The sequence below is a fragment of the Myotis daubentonii genome, chromosome 11, assembly GCF_963259705.1.
Source record: "Myotis daubentonii chromosome 11, mMyoDau2.1, whole genome shotgun sequence".
Lineage (NCBI taxonomy): Eukaryota > Metazoa > Chordata > Mammalia > Chiroptera > Vespertilionidae > Myotis > Myotis daubentonii.
Window position 1 is genome coordinate 59858708 of NC_081850.1, and position 18222 is coordinate 59876929.

The window sequence follows — 18222 nt, forward strand, 5'->3', positions numbered from 1 at the left end:
TATTAAAATGCAGACTTTGTAGGATCATCAATAACGTAGTGTCTATATTGAGCTGGTGATACTTAGAGTGGCAGACCAATGGAAGATCAATAAATGCTACGGTTTTATTATTCTTGCCAGATTTCTGTACAAGTATCATTCTGCACTATGATCAATGTTATCACTTCTGGGATTTCCTTTCCCCTTCCTAGTGATGATTAAAGAGACCAAAGGCAGTTTCACTCACAGAATCATAAAAATGGTATCACCTTTCTGATAGCCCCTGATATCATGTGATTGACAATGTAACTGAACAAACCCATCTCTAAATTCAAGATGCACATACCCACACATGCGCATGCACACTGAACCATCTATAAATTTGAATTTCACCTTTAAGCTGAAGCTACTACTTTTTGAGGGTCTAATCTGATTATTTCTCTTTTTGTGGGACCTTGGCATCTTGTGACATATTGTTAACACTTGCTCACAAGCATTGAGAAGTATCTAGGTCAGTGATGGGGAACCTATGACACGCGTGTCAGAGGTGACACATGAACTCATTTTTTGGTTGATTTTTCTTTGTTAAATGGCATTTAAATATATAAAATAAATATCAAAAATATAAGTCTTTGTTTTACTATGGTTGCAAATATCAAAAAATTTCTATATGTGACACGGCACCAAAGTTAAGTTAGGATTTTTCAAAATGCTGACACACCGAGCTCAAAAGGTTCGCTATCACTGATCTAGGTGAATCTAAGTGCTCCCAATATCTTGACATCAAGGTATTACTTAAATATCCTTGTCTTCTCCTATAGCAAGCAACCATAAATAAGATATATTTCAAAATATATGTATCAAATTTGGGAAAACTAAAGAATCTCAACTTGAATTAGAGAGTACAACTGCAAAATTAGAGAAATTCTAATTATCATAAGGTGACCTTATACAGTGATTTTTACATGCACTATAGATTAGGATATGATTGCAAGCTCAGCCCCTTAAGCTGGGTGAGTGCAACTCACCCCAAATCCATTAGAAATCACCTTTGTATAGATTACCTTCAAGAAGTAATGTAGTAAATATGCCTAAAACCCATTTACTCTGAATATAAAATTCTGTCGTGGAAACCCAAGCTAGTAGTTTTTTAAGAATGAAGCTGGCACAAAGATTGAAGGAAACTACAGTAAATCACCATAAATAAAAATGTAATCTTAAGGGCTAGAAGGCTTCCCTTTATAAAATCCAAGTGGCTTCTGTTTTGAGTGCATTCAAATTGAATTGTACTTGAGGAGCTAATAATGAAAAGTATTTTATAAAGATCAGAAATCACCAACAGTAACAGACTGAAAAAATACAGCAAAATAAAATATTTACCTAGGGCTTTAATATGGGTTTGAGAGAAGTAATTAGCAGACCCTACCAAAAAAGTAATGTAAGGTCTACGAAATCTGAGGGAGTTGGGAAAATGATTTTTCTAAACATCAGTTGACATCTTTACTTCCATTGTTTCCATAATTATTGTCAATGTAGATAGTCAAGTCCAAATTCAACATCTCCTGGAATTTATAATACTCAAATTTTTTAATGGTTATATCAATCAGGATACGACAGGTTGTATAGTGATAACAAACAACCCCAAAATTTCAGTGACTTAAAAAACATTTATTTCTCACCTACATGATCAAGCTTGTTTGGGGGGGGGGGGGGGTAGAAGGACGGGGTATCAGCCATCACAATCACTTAGATGATGGAAGTTTCGTCTCAACATGTGCTTTCACCATCTCCAGAGAAGCAAGGAGGGAATGTGAGAATTGCACACAACCTCCTGAAGATTCTGTGCAGAAGTCTCCCATGCCCCTTCCACTTGCATTTTATTTATCAAAGCAAATCACATGCTCACATTCAATGTCACGGAGAGTGATGCCAGAAAGGGGAACTGGAATGATGGTAAGCAGCACTAATGACCACCAAAGTCACAGGATGTACCTCAAGATAAAAATGTAATGGCTCCTTGAGTCACCTCCCACAACTTCCCCCATTCAGCTAGGCAGAATTCTTTGTATATATAAGGCAGACAGAGAGACTTTAGGTGCCATAAATCCTCATAAACTTCATCAGAACAATTCAAATGTACTGCCAACAGATAAAATCTGAGTCCCAGTTAAATGTTCTAAGGAATACAACAATAAGGGGGAGTTTATTACTCAGGATTCTTTAGGCTCCAAGAGATAGAAATTCAACTAGCATGGGCAAAAATGTAACCAAATTCAAAAAGAGCTTTGGCATACCAGGCCTCAAAGTGAGACTGGATTTCGGGGCTTAACTTCTGTTAGTTCTCCTTCCCTCTGTTTTTCATCTCCGCTGCTCTCTGCTTTGTCACATCTCTTTCTCAATCTGGCTCCTCCAAGCAGGGGAAGGGAAGGGACATATGACCCCAGGGACCTCTAGGCTTACAACCAGAAAGGAACTGAGAGCTTTCTTCATCAGCTCTACTTAGAAAGATCCTAGGAAAACCACTGAAGTTGCAACACAATCAGATGGGCGCTTTACAAAGACTGCTCTGGCTGCTGTTTGGAGAATAAATTGGAAAAAAGCAAAAATGGAAGCACCACTTGACCCTGTTGGTCAGTTCCTTAATGAGATTCTCCCTTTCCTTGCTTTCTGTGACACACAAACATTATGGGTCTCTCTGATAGTGGCTAAGAGACCCTTTAAGTTCATTTCTGTTGTTACCGCAAATTGTCTCGTGGGTTCTTCATTAACTACAAACACGGGGGACAATAACCCGGAGTATCGCTCTTCTGCTCCTGAGGCTGGGACTCGAGTGGAACATTTCTGAGACTCATCCTGGGATCTCCTTTCCCTACTTAAATCCAAACCTTATCATTTCAACATACTTCTCTCCTGAGCCTGCTGCTACCACTCTGCTCAAAAAACATCACAGCTCCTTAGATTCATGGATTTAAACACAAACTTCTCAGGGCCTCCACAATACTGCCTCAATATCCTTTCCCAAGCAGTTTTTCCATTTTTTTTCATACACATATAGGTGAATACTTTTAAATAAAAGACTAAAAATATTCAGCCGGCCGGTGTGGTTCAGTGGTTGAGCGTGGACCTATAAACCAGGAGGTCACCGTTCGATTCCCAGTCAGGGCACATGCCCAGGTTTCAGGCTTGGTCCCCAGTAGGAGGCAGATAGTCAAAGATTCTCTCTCATCATTGATGTTTCTATCTCTCTCTCCCTCTCCCTTCCTTTCTGAAATTAAAAAAAAAAAAATTTAAACTAAAAACATTCAGAAGTGTACAAAAAAGCATGCAGTAGTCCTCCCCCCACCTTTGTTCAGCCTCCCCACTCTCATTTCCTGAGGTGACCCCTCTCACCAGGTTGGCAGGTCGCCCTTCCCTGCTGCAGTGACCTGGGTCCAGGGCAGGGCCTCCGTGGTTCTCCTGATGTCCCTCACCCACCCCTGAAGATCCCAGGTGGCTGAGGGAACAGTTAGAGCAGTGGTTCTCAACCTTGGCTGCACATTAGAATCACCTGGGAATCTTTGTAAAATCCTGATTTCTGGGCCTCATCCTCGGGAAATTCTGTTTCTTTGTTATGGGGTGGAGCCACAACATTAGTAACAAAGAAACAGAATTTCCCGAAGGATGAGGCCCAGAAATCCGGATTTTAAAAAGATTCCCAGGTGATTCTAATATGCAGCCAAGGTTGAGAACCACTGGGTTAGAGGGATCAGGATTTTTCAGCTAATTTATTTTACTCTAGTAATAGGCTGGATATAACAGAGGAACTAACGTCTAGTAACCAGACTCGAATTCTCAATGTCCAGACCAGACTCAGATGACAAAGACGTTCACCGGAGAGCGGTGCTGGGCTGCAGCTGCCTCTACATCGAGGTCCCAGGCGGCGCTCTGCCCGGGGAGCAAAGGCAGCTTTGCAGTTCTTCTCGAGTTTTCGGAGGAGCAGTGGCACGCTGACCACGTCTTCATTTGCTTCCATAAGAACTGTGATGACAGCCGCTCTGTTCCATACCTTCCGCTTTATGGGCTCTGAGACTGTGAGAGAGGACATGCCCTTGTCCCCAAGAGACCTGACGCTTGCTTCATGGCCCACACGTTGGAGAGAGCGTCTTCTGACGAGGCGAGGAGCAGCTGTGCTGCTGTACCCCACACCTTGGCCACCACTGACAGGTCATCGCAGGTCAAAGTCCCTTTGTGTGCCTCTCTTTGTGTGGGTGGTGCACTGGGGTGCAAATGCCAGGCCTGCTCCCCTCTTCTGGGTCTGTCTGCATGTTGTGATTGTGCAAGTAAATGCTCACTCCAAATTAGCAGTGTATTTCTTGAGGTTTCATAGTGTGTTTGTGATACTGAAGTATTTGCTTCAATTCTAAATAAGAATTTATATTTTACTTTTTTATTGCTGGTTAAAGGTGATACAGATTATCCTTACTTATACTTAAAGCAGGAGTTTCTAGTTTGAAGTTTTGGAAACAGTTTTAGGTCTTAACTTGGAAAGATAGGTGTTAACCTACCCTTCTTTTGCTTTCAAAAATCCAAATAAAAGTGTGTACATCTAAAAATAAATAAATAAATAATGGCCTAAAACGGTCCCAAATTTAGTGAAAAATATTAAGCCACAGATGCAAGAATGTCAACAAATTCCAAGTAGGATAAACAAAACACAGTTAACAGAGTTCTAAGCCAAAGATGAAGAAACTCCTTATCAGAGTGCATTCAGAACTGTTCTGTAGAATGTGGAGGGGGAAGCCCAGCTGGGGAGACTTCAGAATTCCCAAGGCACTGGTCTAATTTAAATAACCTAAACTTAGAGAGGTCATTGGATCCTGAGGCAAGTCCAAGCCCTTGGGGTAAGTAGCAGGTGCTTCCCCCCAAAAGGGAGGACATTTAGATGTTGACAGATTAAAGAACGAAGCCTTAATACTCTCCCCCAGAACTTAACCTGCCCACACAGCCTCTGAGAGAGCTGGCCAACCACTGTTCCCCCGGACCCCCATGCCACCCAAAGGCTTACTTTGCGACAAAGAGTAGAGAAAGCAAATATGCCCAATGATCTACTAATTCAGGAAGAGAGAAGGGAAAAGGTGCTGAGCCACCATCCTCAGCCCCTTTGCCCAAGCTCACCAATAGTCTAAATTACCCCTCTTCTCTTAAGAAGAATGAGAAAACAGGGGGGGTGAGGGCATGACTGGGGTGGGGAAGCTATGGGGCGATAAGGACACATATGTAATACCTTAATCAATAAAGAAAAAAATTTTAAAAAGAAATGGACAAAAATTACTATAACTATTTTTAAAAAAGAATGAGAAAAGAAATAGAAATATTCCACGTTGGTTGTGGAGTAGAAATGTCTTCCCCTCTATAGAAACATGGGGAGTGAACAACAAAATTAGTCCCATCTCCCAACTAGATGGTCAATTTCTTAGTCAGGAAACTGGCATTATAAACTTCTGCATCTATCACAGTTGAGAGCGAGAGCTGGGCATATGATGGACAGTGAGTGAACATGTGTTGACTTGACCATTCTACACTTAATGTGTGTGTGTGTGTGTGTGTGTGTGTTGAAAACTAAAAATAATTTTAATATATTCTAACGTTACCTAACATTTGAACAGTTTCTAAAACATTTCCATATACATGATCTCATTCAGTGTCCACAGCAACCTGTATTATGAGTGAGGAAAATGAGGCCCAGAGGGGTGGCACAACCTGCTCAGAGTCACTCAGCTACTAAGAACCAGAACTGAGACTCACATCCATGTGCTCTGTCTCAGATCCAATTCTGTCTCTGTCTTCGTACCACGACTGCTTCACAGTTGCCATTTGTTTGTTAAGCATTGTGACCTCCTTCGAGAAGAGAAGGATGCTGCCCGTGAAGTCTGAGGCAGCAGCTGTATCTCCGGCTGTCTGGATGCCTCCACCAGGTTTGGCAACAGCTGTCTCAGCTTGACATCTCACTGGGTTCCTGTCAGAGCCCCACCTTGGGGAATGACAAGTTTAATGAAGAAAAATCCAACCTTCCACCTGAACTCCTAGCTTTGCAAATGCAACTGACATCTGACAGGTTTGGAGGCCCTCGCTGCAGGGAATGGGGTGACCCCAGCCTCTCGGCTCATAGATTATATGCTTGGCAGCTTTTCTCTGCAATTGGCTGGCAACATTTGTGCCCTCTCCCGATCTTACTTCCTGGTCCCAATGCTAATTTAGATGCTATCTGAACAAACACTTTCTGAATATTTCCTACATGCCAGGCACTGGGGATATATCAAAAGATGAGTAGCACACCATTCCTTCCTTAGGGGCACTCAAAGGCCTACAGAAGGCTCAGAAACTTTACACTGCCAGCATTTCTATGGAGACACTACCCACTGCGATAGCAAACGGGCCCCTTTTGAAAAGAAAAACTCTAATGGGACTGCTCAAAAAATTAAATACCATGTTTATTTCCTTTGGCAGGAACAACAAATTTAAATGCCAGCAAGAATCTTAAAAGGGCAAAAAGGGGATTGATTCCAGAGCTGTGGAAGGAGCACTTTGAAGTTAGTGTTTGGGAACCAGAACCTCATTTTTCTTTAATCTTAAAAAAAATAAAATAATATAATAACAGTGACCAGCCTGAGCAAAGGCCACATGAAAGCATTTGGCGTCTTAGGGGGGAAACAAGCAGGGCCATATATTTGGAGCACAGGGTACAGGAAGCAAGGTTAGAAGAAAAGGTGGTAATGAGGTTCAATGGCATGTCAATCATGTTCAGAATATATTTTGAAAAGAGCCATAGAGGATCGGTAAGTTGGGCTTGGGTTAGCAGGATGAAGCATGTGATTTAGAAAAATGGTACCAGCACTTAGGAGAGGAACAGCACTGGGGGACTAGTCAGAGGGGATGTAGAATGTCCCAAGCAAGAGATGATGAGGGCCTGAACCAAGGAGGTGGACGTGGAAACTTGAAGAATCGGGAAGACCGTTTGGAAGTGAAATAGTCACGTCTGGGTCAAAGAGGTATAAGATCTGTAGGTATGGGACTGGGCACTGTGGAAGGTCTGAACTGAGAAAGGAAACCCAGAAGAAGAGGTGGGGAAGGTCCAAGGAGAAGTCGCTGTGTTTGGTTTAGGCCAGATGTGCTCAATGTGAAGTCCATGCAACATCCAAGTGAAGCTACTCAGTGGGCAGACAGGAACGTGGAGCAGGCTCACAGATTAAGCCAGTCACTGAACTGCCCAGGAAGAGAGCATAGAGAGAAGGAAAACAGGTGAAGGACAAGGCCCTCAGGAACACTGCCATTTAAGCGCCAGATCAGAAATTGAGAACAGGAAACAGAGAGCAGTGGAGATAAAAGGAGACCCAGGAGACAGCTAGGGTGGTGAAGAAAGGGTGAGCAGTAGTAGCAAACATGGCAGGGAGATCACAGATCAGAGCTAAGATGGGACCTCTGGATTCCCCCTGGCATTGAAAGGTCATTAAATTTAGCCCAGCAGGCGTGGCTCAGTGGTTAAGCATTGACCCATGAACCGGGAGGTCGCGGTTTGATTCCCAGTCAGAGCACATGTCCAGATTGCAAGCTGGATCCCCAGTAGGAGGTGTGCAGGAGGCAGCCAATCGATCCATAATGGTTGTCTCTCATCGATGTTTCTCTCTCTCGAAAAAAAAATCTATAAACATTTTTTTAAAAGAAAGGTCATTAAATTTAGAAGAGGAAAAAAACCCAGAAAAGATATAGATGAAATAAGATTGACAAATGTTGATCATTGTGAAACCTGAGCCATGGGTACAACGGTGTTTATCATAATATCTCTACTTGTATATATGTTTGAAAATTTTTTCCAAATAAAAAGTTGAAAAATTCAAAACAAATGAGCACATACAAAGAGTAAAATCAGATGTCATTATTGGCTTCTAAGATTAGGGTTTCAGTTGAATATGGAGTAGCAAATGGGAAAACAACGAAGAGGGACAGCTGGTATTGAATGTCATATTTTGAACTTTGCTGGCAAATGTGATAGAGTGTTGGGGTGGAACTGGGCCCTGTGCCTGTATCATTCATTCGGTGTCACCACAGGAAACAGACGACACCCAAATTGGGATGATTCCCCAAGAGTTTAATGGAGGGAATATTTATGTGTAAGAGCTGGGAGTAAGGAGAGCACAGAAATACTGCAGTGACTCCGGTGCCCCACCCTTTATCACACAGTCTTGGTGGAATGCAGCAGTGAGCATGGATTTCTCACAGGCATGTGGGTTGACTAGAGCTCATCTGGCTCAGCGTGGGCTCTGCTTCAAGCTGGTGTCCAGCTGGGCTTGGTTCCTCACTGCAGATGGAGCTCTGGTCTCTTCCAGATGGGTTCATCCTGGGGCCCGGGCTGGAGAGGCAGCAGTCAGTGCCCAAGGAAAGCTCTCCTCATGGAGATGGCAGATGCACAAAAAGGCACACAGAAACACACAACGGGTCCAAAGACCTGAGCTTAAAACTGGTGTAAACAATTGGTTTCACCCACATTCCGTGGACCAAAGCAAGTCATAAAGCCAAGCCCAAGGGCAGGGGAAATACACTCCTCCTTTTATGGGAGCAACTTACAAAGTCACATCCAGGCAAAGAGCACGGGCACCCAGAGGGGCAAAGAATGGAGGCCAATAATCCAATCAATTGCAAGGGTCAAGGGAAGGAGAGCTGAGGACTGAGAACAAGGCCTGAGAAAAGGGGCTCCATGAGAGGAGCTCTGACCTGCCACCAGAGAACCCGAGGAGATCCACAGGGAGGGCACCATGGGGATAAATGTCCTGACCTCCCCAGGCCTCCTGCCCAGGCATCTCACCTGCTGGGCCCAGCTGGAAGCCAGAAAGAGCCCTCTGATGGGGTCCAAACAAGCCCACCTCAGGGCAGGTAGCAGTGTGGCAAAGAGTGGCAGGGACAAAAGGAGGATATGGGCACAGCAGTGTCCAGCTATCAGAAAACAAGCAAGTGGAGCTGAGCTGCGGGCAGGTTAGGAGAGACTCAGCACCCAAACAAACCCTCATCTTCCTCCAGAACAGCACAGGAGGATGGGGAAGCTGAGGGCTGAGAAGTTGCAGGAGATTCTCTGAGTGGCCTGCACTGCCACCCTGGGCATCTGATCCAGGGGATGGGCAGGCACCAAGCCCTAAGAGAGAGGTTTCTTCCCTCCCACAAGGAAGAGACACCGCTAGGGGTAGAAATGGGCAATTAAAACTGATTGCCTGACTCAGCAATAAAATCAGGCTGCGACAGCTAATGGTTGTCAAGGGGAGGCAAGTTGCTGGTGGGAGCCCTGAACAGGCAATCGGTGTGAAAATGATGCTTGAGAGGACCAGAGAGAAGATTCTGGGTCCAAGGGCTCAAGAAGCCACCTCCCAAAAGGGCACCTTTTATTGAGACTGACCAACACTCCCCTGCTAGGATAGAAAGAAGCTTTTACGGTCTGTGCTGGTTATGTTTCTGGAGACAAATTAATGTAGAATGGAGCCAATGGAATAATAACAACTGACAGCATTTTCTAAATATGATAAATGTGTTATAAGCAAAGAATCCTTACTATTGGGAGGTGGGATGAGCCCCTCAAACTAAGTTCTAGGTTTTATATGTCCAGAGCCCCAAACCAAGGCTCACATACCTTATTAGGCCACAAAAAAATTAAAGCAGTGCCCGAAGGAGGCATGAGAAAGGCAGGTGTTAGATTATAGGCATCAAGAGCATGGACTTTGGAGCGAACTGCCTGGAGTCAAATCCCAGCTCAGCGGCATACTCAAACGGTGAGCCCTGGCAAATTAGCTTCTCCATATACAAAAGGGAGGTGACCATAAACCAGCCCGAAGTTGTTGTGACTCTAACGAGTTAATAGATGTGCACAGTTGCTAGGGTAAGATTCAGCCAGCATCCCCACCCTCTGCCCCTTCACCCTGTGCACCCGTGGGAGCCTGGGGCTAAAATGATCCAGCTCTCTCTGGAGCCTCCCTTTCGCCTTCATTTCCGCCCAGCACTGGGCACCTCTGAGCAGAAATTGCTGGGTCCCCTGAGGCTGGAGCCCAAGGGAAATTTATTTTCTTCCGCGTGCTCCTTCCATCCCATCAGGCACTGACTCAGGGTGGATGAGGATAATTAAAGGAGTGCAGAGTCACTAGCAGCTAAAGGAACTCAGTCTTCTCATGAAAGCATAACAAACGGACCAGGATGACTTTAGTCCAAGGAAAAGGAGGGGTTGGACAGAGGCAGTCAGTGCCCTGTAACCCAGCCCTTCGGTTGCTGAGTCTCCCTGAAGCTTTCTCTCCCTGGGCTTTCACAGGGTGGGACTCTCTCCTCTGTGTCTCTCCTTCTTTTTCTTGCTTCTTTCTTTCTCCTTCTTCATCTTTTCCTCTATCCATTCTGCTTCAGCTCCTACTCCCCCACCTCTTTAAAACCTGCTTCCCTAATACAACAGGACTGGGTCCTATGAGTAAGAGACACCCAGAGTGCATGCACAGAGGAGCAGCCAGGGAGAGGCCTCACCAGAAACCAACCCTGATCTTGAACTTCCAGCCTCCAGAGCTGTGAGAAAATAAATATGTTGTTTAACAAAACAAAAAAACCCTGCTTTACATGGGTTTTTACACGGGTTTTGGTCCTTGGTTATCTGTGGATCCGTAGTTCTCAGTACACACACATTTTTTCATCTCAATTACACCACCTGGGATCTCTTTCAGCTCTGTCACTGACACTGTGCGATGTGCAGCAGTGATATTAATAGGAAACACGTACACTTAATGTGTATCACTCACTCTTGTGAGTGCATTTTGTATAAAATTAACTCATCTAGTTGTCAGGGCAACCTATGCATGGGGACTTTTATTGTCATTAGCTTTGTCTGTGGTAAATGAGATTACTAGTCACCAAGTATTTTGGTTTCCCTCCCTGCAGTGCTCCTGCCTGTGGCAGATTTAAACATCCCCACCCTGTTGGACCAAGGAGTGACCATATGATTTTCTTTTGCCAATAAAATAAGGGCAGATGTATCACATGTCATTTATGGGAAGAAGCTTTAAAAGTGAGTGTGTGCTCTGCTGTGTTCTCTCCTCACTGTGCCGTGATGCCTGGCAGTATGCCTGCTTGGTACTGCTCTGGCAGCCTGGGTCTGAGGGTAAAGACAACATGGAGCAAAGCCACAGCCGACTGGTGAAGGACATGCATGGTAAACAAGAAACATTTGTCAGTACCTATCATTGAGGTTTCTGGAGTTGTTTGTTACTGCAGCACAACTTAGTCTCTCCTGACCAACAATACTCATTTTCAGGTAAGGAGCTGAGCACATTCAGAGTGTCTCAGGGAGTCTGGCTTGGTCTGAGCTCTTAACAACTACTCCATATTATCTCAATGACCCTCAATTCCTGGTTTGGGAGGTAGGGTGATCTGTACCCTACTTGAAAGCAATGAGTGCTATGTTTTCACAGTCCCATTCATCTGGCTTTCACTTCAGTCTGCTTTCTTTGTAGCTTTAAACATGTTAGGCATATTTCTTTTACAGGGGATGCTGGCTAAGCTCAAGGGAAATGAGGAGTTCACAGCTGTCTATGGATGTTTCCATCATGTTTATAACTAGAAATCCTTATTTTCCATGTTCCCAGCCCAGGACACCCTGAAGGAAAGAATTCCCAAATCTCCACTCTCCCCACCAAGCTTCCTACCCCTGGCATTTGGGGAAAGATGGCAATAATTATTAGTCTTTATTAAGTATCTGCCATGCTTCAACAACCACACAAATAGGATTTCTAATTCTTTTTTTCTTTTTTTAATATATATATTTATATACTTATTTATTTCAGAGAGAAAGGGAGAGGGAGAGAGAGAAGAAACATCCATGATGAAAGAGAATCATCAACTGGCTGCCTCCTGCACACCCTTTACTCGGGATCAAGCCCACAACCCAGGCATATGCCCTGAGCAGAAATCGAACCATGGCCTCCTGGTTCATAGGTCGACGCTCAACCACTGAGCCACACTGGCCAGGCCAGGGATTCTAGTTCTTAAAGCCACACTATAGAGCAGGAATTATTTCCATTCTTGACAAGGAAACTGAGGTCCAATCACACTAAATAAAGGGTCTAAGGTCACACACCTAGCATGTTTAGGCTCCCGGTTCCCCTTCAGAGCCACCTGGCACTAAGGCCTGTGTTCTCTCCACCAGGCGGACTGTTGTAGCAAGCTCGGCTCCGCCTGGTTTTCCAGCGCCTTCTCTCATCGCTTGGGACCTGGAAGTATCTAAGCCTCATTATATTCTGTGCTAAATAATAGTTCAAATGCTTCTGAAGAAGGAAGTCAAGAGGCTGTACGCTGGATCCAGGCAAATTCCTAGGAAAGCCTCCATGTGACAGAAAGACAGAGAGGCTGAAAACCAACTAAAACAGCCTGAGCAGTTTGAGGTTTTGTGTTTTAATAATAAGGCTGAGCACAGTGCCGAGGAGTCTTTGATTCAACCTCTCAACTAAACCGTAATGAAGCAAACCTCCAAGGGAGGCATCCCAATTAGCCCTGTGTTCCAGATGATCTGACCAGGACCCCAAAGTCTGATTTCCTGTCCCTGATGCTCATCTTGGAACAAAATTATCCCCATTGAGAAGCTGTGCACCAAATACCACACGTACAAATGACTGCCTGATTTTTCCAACAGGCTGATGTTGGACCATGGATCATGGCTGTGCTGCAAAAAAGTTTTTTTACTGATAATGAGCCAATTTATAATTTATAGCCAGACATGGTCAAGCCTGGGCTCTTTTTTCAAAAAATGTACTATCATAATAATTATTAGTTGGTATTGCCATCTGGGTCACATGTTAAAAAAGAAAAGCCTTTCTTGTGCTTCTGAAAGCTACTTCTTCTGAGATAGTGTGTCCTCAAGACACCCCCACAGCACAACCTCACAAGTAGCCTTCTCCAAACACTTACTCCTGCGTGATCCTATTTTCCCACAAACCCCCTAAAGCATAATACCTGTGTATGTGCTCAACGGCCACTTATACAGAGTGCCTGCAATACGCCAGGCCCCTTGCCGATGCCCTGAAGAATGCAAAGCTATACAAGCCAAAGTCCTGCTCTTACCTAAAGTCCTGCTCTTAGTCTAAAGGGTGTTAAATAAAAATGAGGACTCTTACATGATGTTAACCATTGGAAATCATGTAGGGTCTTTCACTTTCTAGAAGGAAATCAAGGTTCCATTCACTCTGCCAGGCCTCATTCTATCCCTACAGTCAAGGAAATGGTGCGGATATGAGTTGATCAGGTTTAATATTTCTTGGACCACAGTGTCAGGACGTGGTGTTTTTAATGTAGGAAGGAAAGAAATTAGAGTGCTCAGGCCGCCTGGGACTCTTTCTGGCCTCTCTGCAATCTCCTCTCTCCCTAGACTCAGGGAGTAAGAGAGGCCTGGGGCCACCTCCCCCTAGGAAGGACCTTCTGTTTCCTGGAGTGGGACCACAGTGGAGCCCAGGGGGAGGCCACCTAGGCTGGCAAAATGCCTTTTTGTAGTTCCACAGGAGATGACAGTAGGGCAGGAGTTAATAAGGGATGTAGTAATGGCTTAAGAGGGTCAAATATGTGGTGACAGCAGGAGATGACTTTGGGCGACTTTCGTTGCTATTCACACATACAATATACAGATGATGTAACATAGAATTGATTGTGCATTGAGACCCATAGAATTTTATTAACCAATGTCACCCCAATAAATTTAAAAGTAAGAGAGAAAAAAAGAATACACCTTACAGGGTTTGGCAGGTGATTAGGTAAGGAGATGAGCCAGGCTTCTTCCCCAGGAGCGTCTGTGTGGGTCGGGGAGTCAAACAGCACACCAGGCCTGGGGTTTGTGGGAGCAGGTTGCTGGGCAGAGCAGGGGTGCTCCCTGGCATGCCTCTCTGGACCATGAACTGAGCCATGGGAGGATGTGAGTCTTTGATAAGCTGCTCCTCATAAGCTGCCTCTTTTTCTTATCCTGTTATTGTTCTCCTCATAAGCTGTCTCTTTGTCTTACCCTGTTATTGTTCATGTGGTGTTACTGTGTGCAATAGGTTTCTCCCTGCATGTTTTAGGGAAATTTGGATGTGGTGAAACTGTTAGCTGGATCTGCTTTATTTTAAAAAGAAGACTCCTGACCTAGGTCGGCATCAATATTTCCACAGTTTTATGAACCAGGATTCCAAAGCCCTAGATCAGCGGTTCTCAACCTGTGGGTCGCGACCCCTTTGGGGGTCGAACGACCCTTTCACAGGGGTCGCCTAAGACCATCGGAAAACACATATATAATTACATATTGTTTTGTGACTAATCACTATGCTTTAATTATGTTCAATTTGTAATAATGAAATTGGGGGTCACCACAACATGAGGAACTGTATTTAAGGGTCGCGGCATTAGGAAGGTTGAGAACCACTGGCCTAGATGCTTTCTCAGAAAGGGAGTGGTACTTGCACATGCCTGCTTTATCAGAGTGCTACACCAGAGGGCAGTATGGTGCTCCGTTCTGGAGATGCCCTTTTTGCCTAGAGTGTCCAGCTGAGTAATGGGTCTTCTCGGGGTGTTTTCCTGAGGAATGAAAGAGGAAGGGAGGTGTACTCATTTTCTATTGCTGTGTAACAAACTGTGAAATGTGTAGCTTAAAACAACACCCATTTGTTAGCTCAGAGTTCTGTAGGTCAGAAGTTGATTGCGTTCACAATCGCCAGTGGGAGACAACCGTGGGTGGCAACATGGGTGTGGCTGGCTAGGAGGAGTGATCCAGGAAACTAAGCCTTTTTACAGTCAAGCCATAAACAGTCAAGCTAGTAAACTCTCATGCCACAGCCACCACTTTAATCAAGGGGGGAAAGGACAGGAGTGTTTGTAAAGAGCTGAAGAGCGCCAGAGAGCAGCTGAATTGGGATTTTGCTAGGTTTACACACTTTCCTGGGTGTTTCTGAAATTTGACTTTAGATAAGAGTTTTATTTCCTGTGACAGGATAGCTGGGACTGCGTTCAATTCATCAACACACAAAAATTTTTCTAAGTCTCAAAAAAATGACAAACATCCTGACAAGAACTTTCCTTCTGTGGTCTAGACTTCCTTGAGGCTGCTCTTTAACTCTTCTCTTTTCCAAGGTTCCCCGGAAGAAAATGAACCTTTCAGGGCTTCAAAATGAAAAAGCAGCCAGCCTTGGCCAGAGTGACCCGGTTGGTTGAAGCGTCACCCAGTACATGAAAGGTTGTGGGTCTGATTCCTGGCCCCAGTTGGGGTACATGCAGGAGGCAACTTACTGGTGTTACTCTGTCACATCGATGTTTCTGTTTCTCCCTCTCTCTTTCTCATTCTCTCCCACTCTTTCTAAAAACCAATGAGGCTTGCCGAAACCAGTTTGGATCAGTGGATAGAGCGTCGGCCTGCGGACTGAAAGGTCCCAGGTTCGATTCCGGTCAAGGGCATGTACCTTGGTTGTGGGCACATCCCCAGTAGGAGGTGTGCAGGAGGCAGCTGATCGATCTTTCTCTCTCATCGATGTTTCTAACTCTCTCTCCCTTCCTCTCTGTAAAAAATCAATAAAATATATTTAAAAAATAAAAATAAAAAAATAAAAACCAGTGAGGCTTAAAAAAGAGAAGAAAAAGCAGCCAATCATCAGTAAATCCACAAATGACAAATGTTAGTGAGGATGTGGAGAAAGGGGAATCCTTGTACACTGTTGGGGGGAATGCAGATTGGTGCAGTCACTGTGGGAAACAGTATGGAGTTTCTTTAAAAAATTAAAAATGGAACCCCCATCTGACCCAGCAATTCCACTTCTGGGCATATATCGAAGAAACTCAAAACACTATTTCAAAAGAATATATGCAACCCTATGCTCATGGCAGCATTAAATTCATTGTAGTAATGTTTGCAATAGCCAAGAAGCAACCCAAATACCCATCAATAGACAAGTGGATTTAAAAGCTGTCGTACGTATATACAATGGAACATTACTCAGCCATAAAACAGAACAAAATTTTACCGTTTGTGACAGCATAGATGGACCTAAAGGGTATTATGCTAAATGTCAGTCAGAGGAAGACAAATACCATATAATTTCACTTATAAGTAGAATGTAAAGAACAAAACAAATGAACAAAATTGAAACAGACTCATAGACAGGACAGATTGATGGTTGCCAGAGGGGGCGGGGGTTGGAGGACTGGGTGAAAAAGGTGAGAAGGGATTAGGAAGTACAAATTAGTAATTATAAAATAGTCATGGGGATGGTAAAGTACAACATAAGGAATATAGTCAATAATCCTATATAATAAAGAGCTAATATGCAAATGGTTATGACACCCTCATGCCATAATGACTAATCAGCAGGAGGCTGCGTGTGCGGCAGGCACAGGTGGGCAGGGCTGCTTGCGCGGTGATGCTGGGGGACATGAGGCTGCGTCCCCCGCCTGGTGCCGACCGACCGGGGGAATGTGATGCTGTTGTTTATTTATTAATAAATGTATATATTATTTTCATATACATTTTACTAATTTTCTTTCATCTATGACACTTCTATTATAGATAAAGGGCAAATAGCAATATTAAAATATTTCCTCTAATTAATTCCATTTTAATGTGCACGAATTTTATGCACCAGGCCACTAATATTGTAATAACTATGTATGATGCCAGGTGGGTTTGTAAGTTATATACATGTCTAATCGCTATGCTGTACACCTGAGACAAATATAATATTGTATATTAACTGTAACTGACCAACTAGTCAAAAGAGAAAGAGCGTGTGCATGGGCTCTTCAGAAATAGCAAATGCTCCTCCCTCTGCCTCTCTTAGTGATGGTCCCACTTATAGGATATGGTTGTTAGTATACATTAGGAAGGAGATGCTAAATCTGGTGAGAGTGAAGAAGATAGTACAATGAGGGGAAAGGAATTAACCTATTTTTTAAAAAGGAAAAGAAATTTTTAAAAAGAAAGGAAAAAGTGGCCAAAATTCTCCCTCCACATTTTATTGCTTTTGCAATAGATCACAGATTTTACTTAGGCTAAAAGGAGAAACCTTAAGAAAAACTGGGTTTATTTAGTTGTACTGTCCCAGCCTGTAAGACAGAGAACTTGAAGCCTGCCTTTCCTTACTTTCTCAGACAGGCTGCATTTTTCCACCTTAAAGAGTGGAAGCAGCTGAAGGATGAATGTCCTCTCTGGGCTGGAGACATTTTTTGACAAAACTTGTTAACCAGTTAGGAAGCTTTACCTCTCTCTTGTTATTTAAGATTTATGGGATTTTGCTGTTCAAATTCGGTGAAGAATCGAGTGCATTTAAATAGTATCTTTGGTTCCAAGATATCAGGAGAGGCTGGATACCTCTACTGACTCCTTGGGATCCAAGTTACCAACTAGTCACAAGAGAAAGAGCATGTGAATGGGCTCTTCAGAGAGAAATAGCAAATGCTCCTCTCTCTGCTTCCCTCGGTAATGGTCCCACTTATAGGACACGGTTATTAATCTACAGCAGGAAGGGGATGCTAAATCTGGTGGAGAGTGGAGAAGATAGCACAATGAGGGAAAAGGAATTAACCTATAAAAACTTTGTGGGGAAAGGCTTATTACTTTGAGACATTTCATTGCCTACTTCGTTTGGTGCCGCCAGCTGGCTTCACATGGACCATAAAGTCTCCGAAAATACTTTGTGTGGGATTGTTGTTTGTCTTCATTAATTTATCCTGGTGACTCCAGGTGGGACATCACCCCGTAAGGAGAAGCAGAGTCCCAGCACAGCCATCTAGCCACTCACTGAGTTACCAATGCCCAAATTGTCTTGTCACACATATCCATTTACCCACTACTTCCTTTTTGGCAGCCTTCCCTATGTCTGAGGCTGCACCCTACTTCCCTATCAAAGCTGACTATGTATTTCTCACTTTTATCATGCATTTCCACTCAGTAGCCAAGCTGTCCCAGACCAATGACACTGTCTAGTCAATATGCCTAGCACTCAGCAGACACTTAAAATTCATTAACTGGACCCAACATTTCCTCCTTTACTTCCAAATTAACATTTTATCTCAGCTGGATGGGACTTACTCCTTCTTTGATCTAGATGCAGTTTTCTCTGGACTTTCCATATGAGTACAGAAGACAAACTATCTCCACTTTTGAAGACATTGCTCCACCAAGGTGTCACATACTTGGAAAGATCCTAGGCATTCATTTTTCTAAACCCACGTGGAGGATAGTTATAC

General features: G+C 43.8%; 1 pseudogene; it reads left to right on the forward strand.

Annotated features, from left to right (window-relative positions):
• Nucleotides 1-2230: 2230 nt before the first annotated feature.
• On the forward strand, nucleotides 2231-5959 carry LOC132211714 (ornithine decarboxylase antizyme 1-like; annotated as a pseudogene).
• Nucleotides 5960-18222: the final 12263 nt, after the last annotated feature.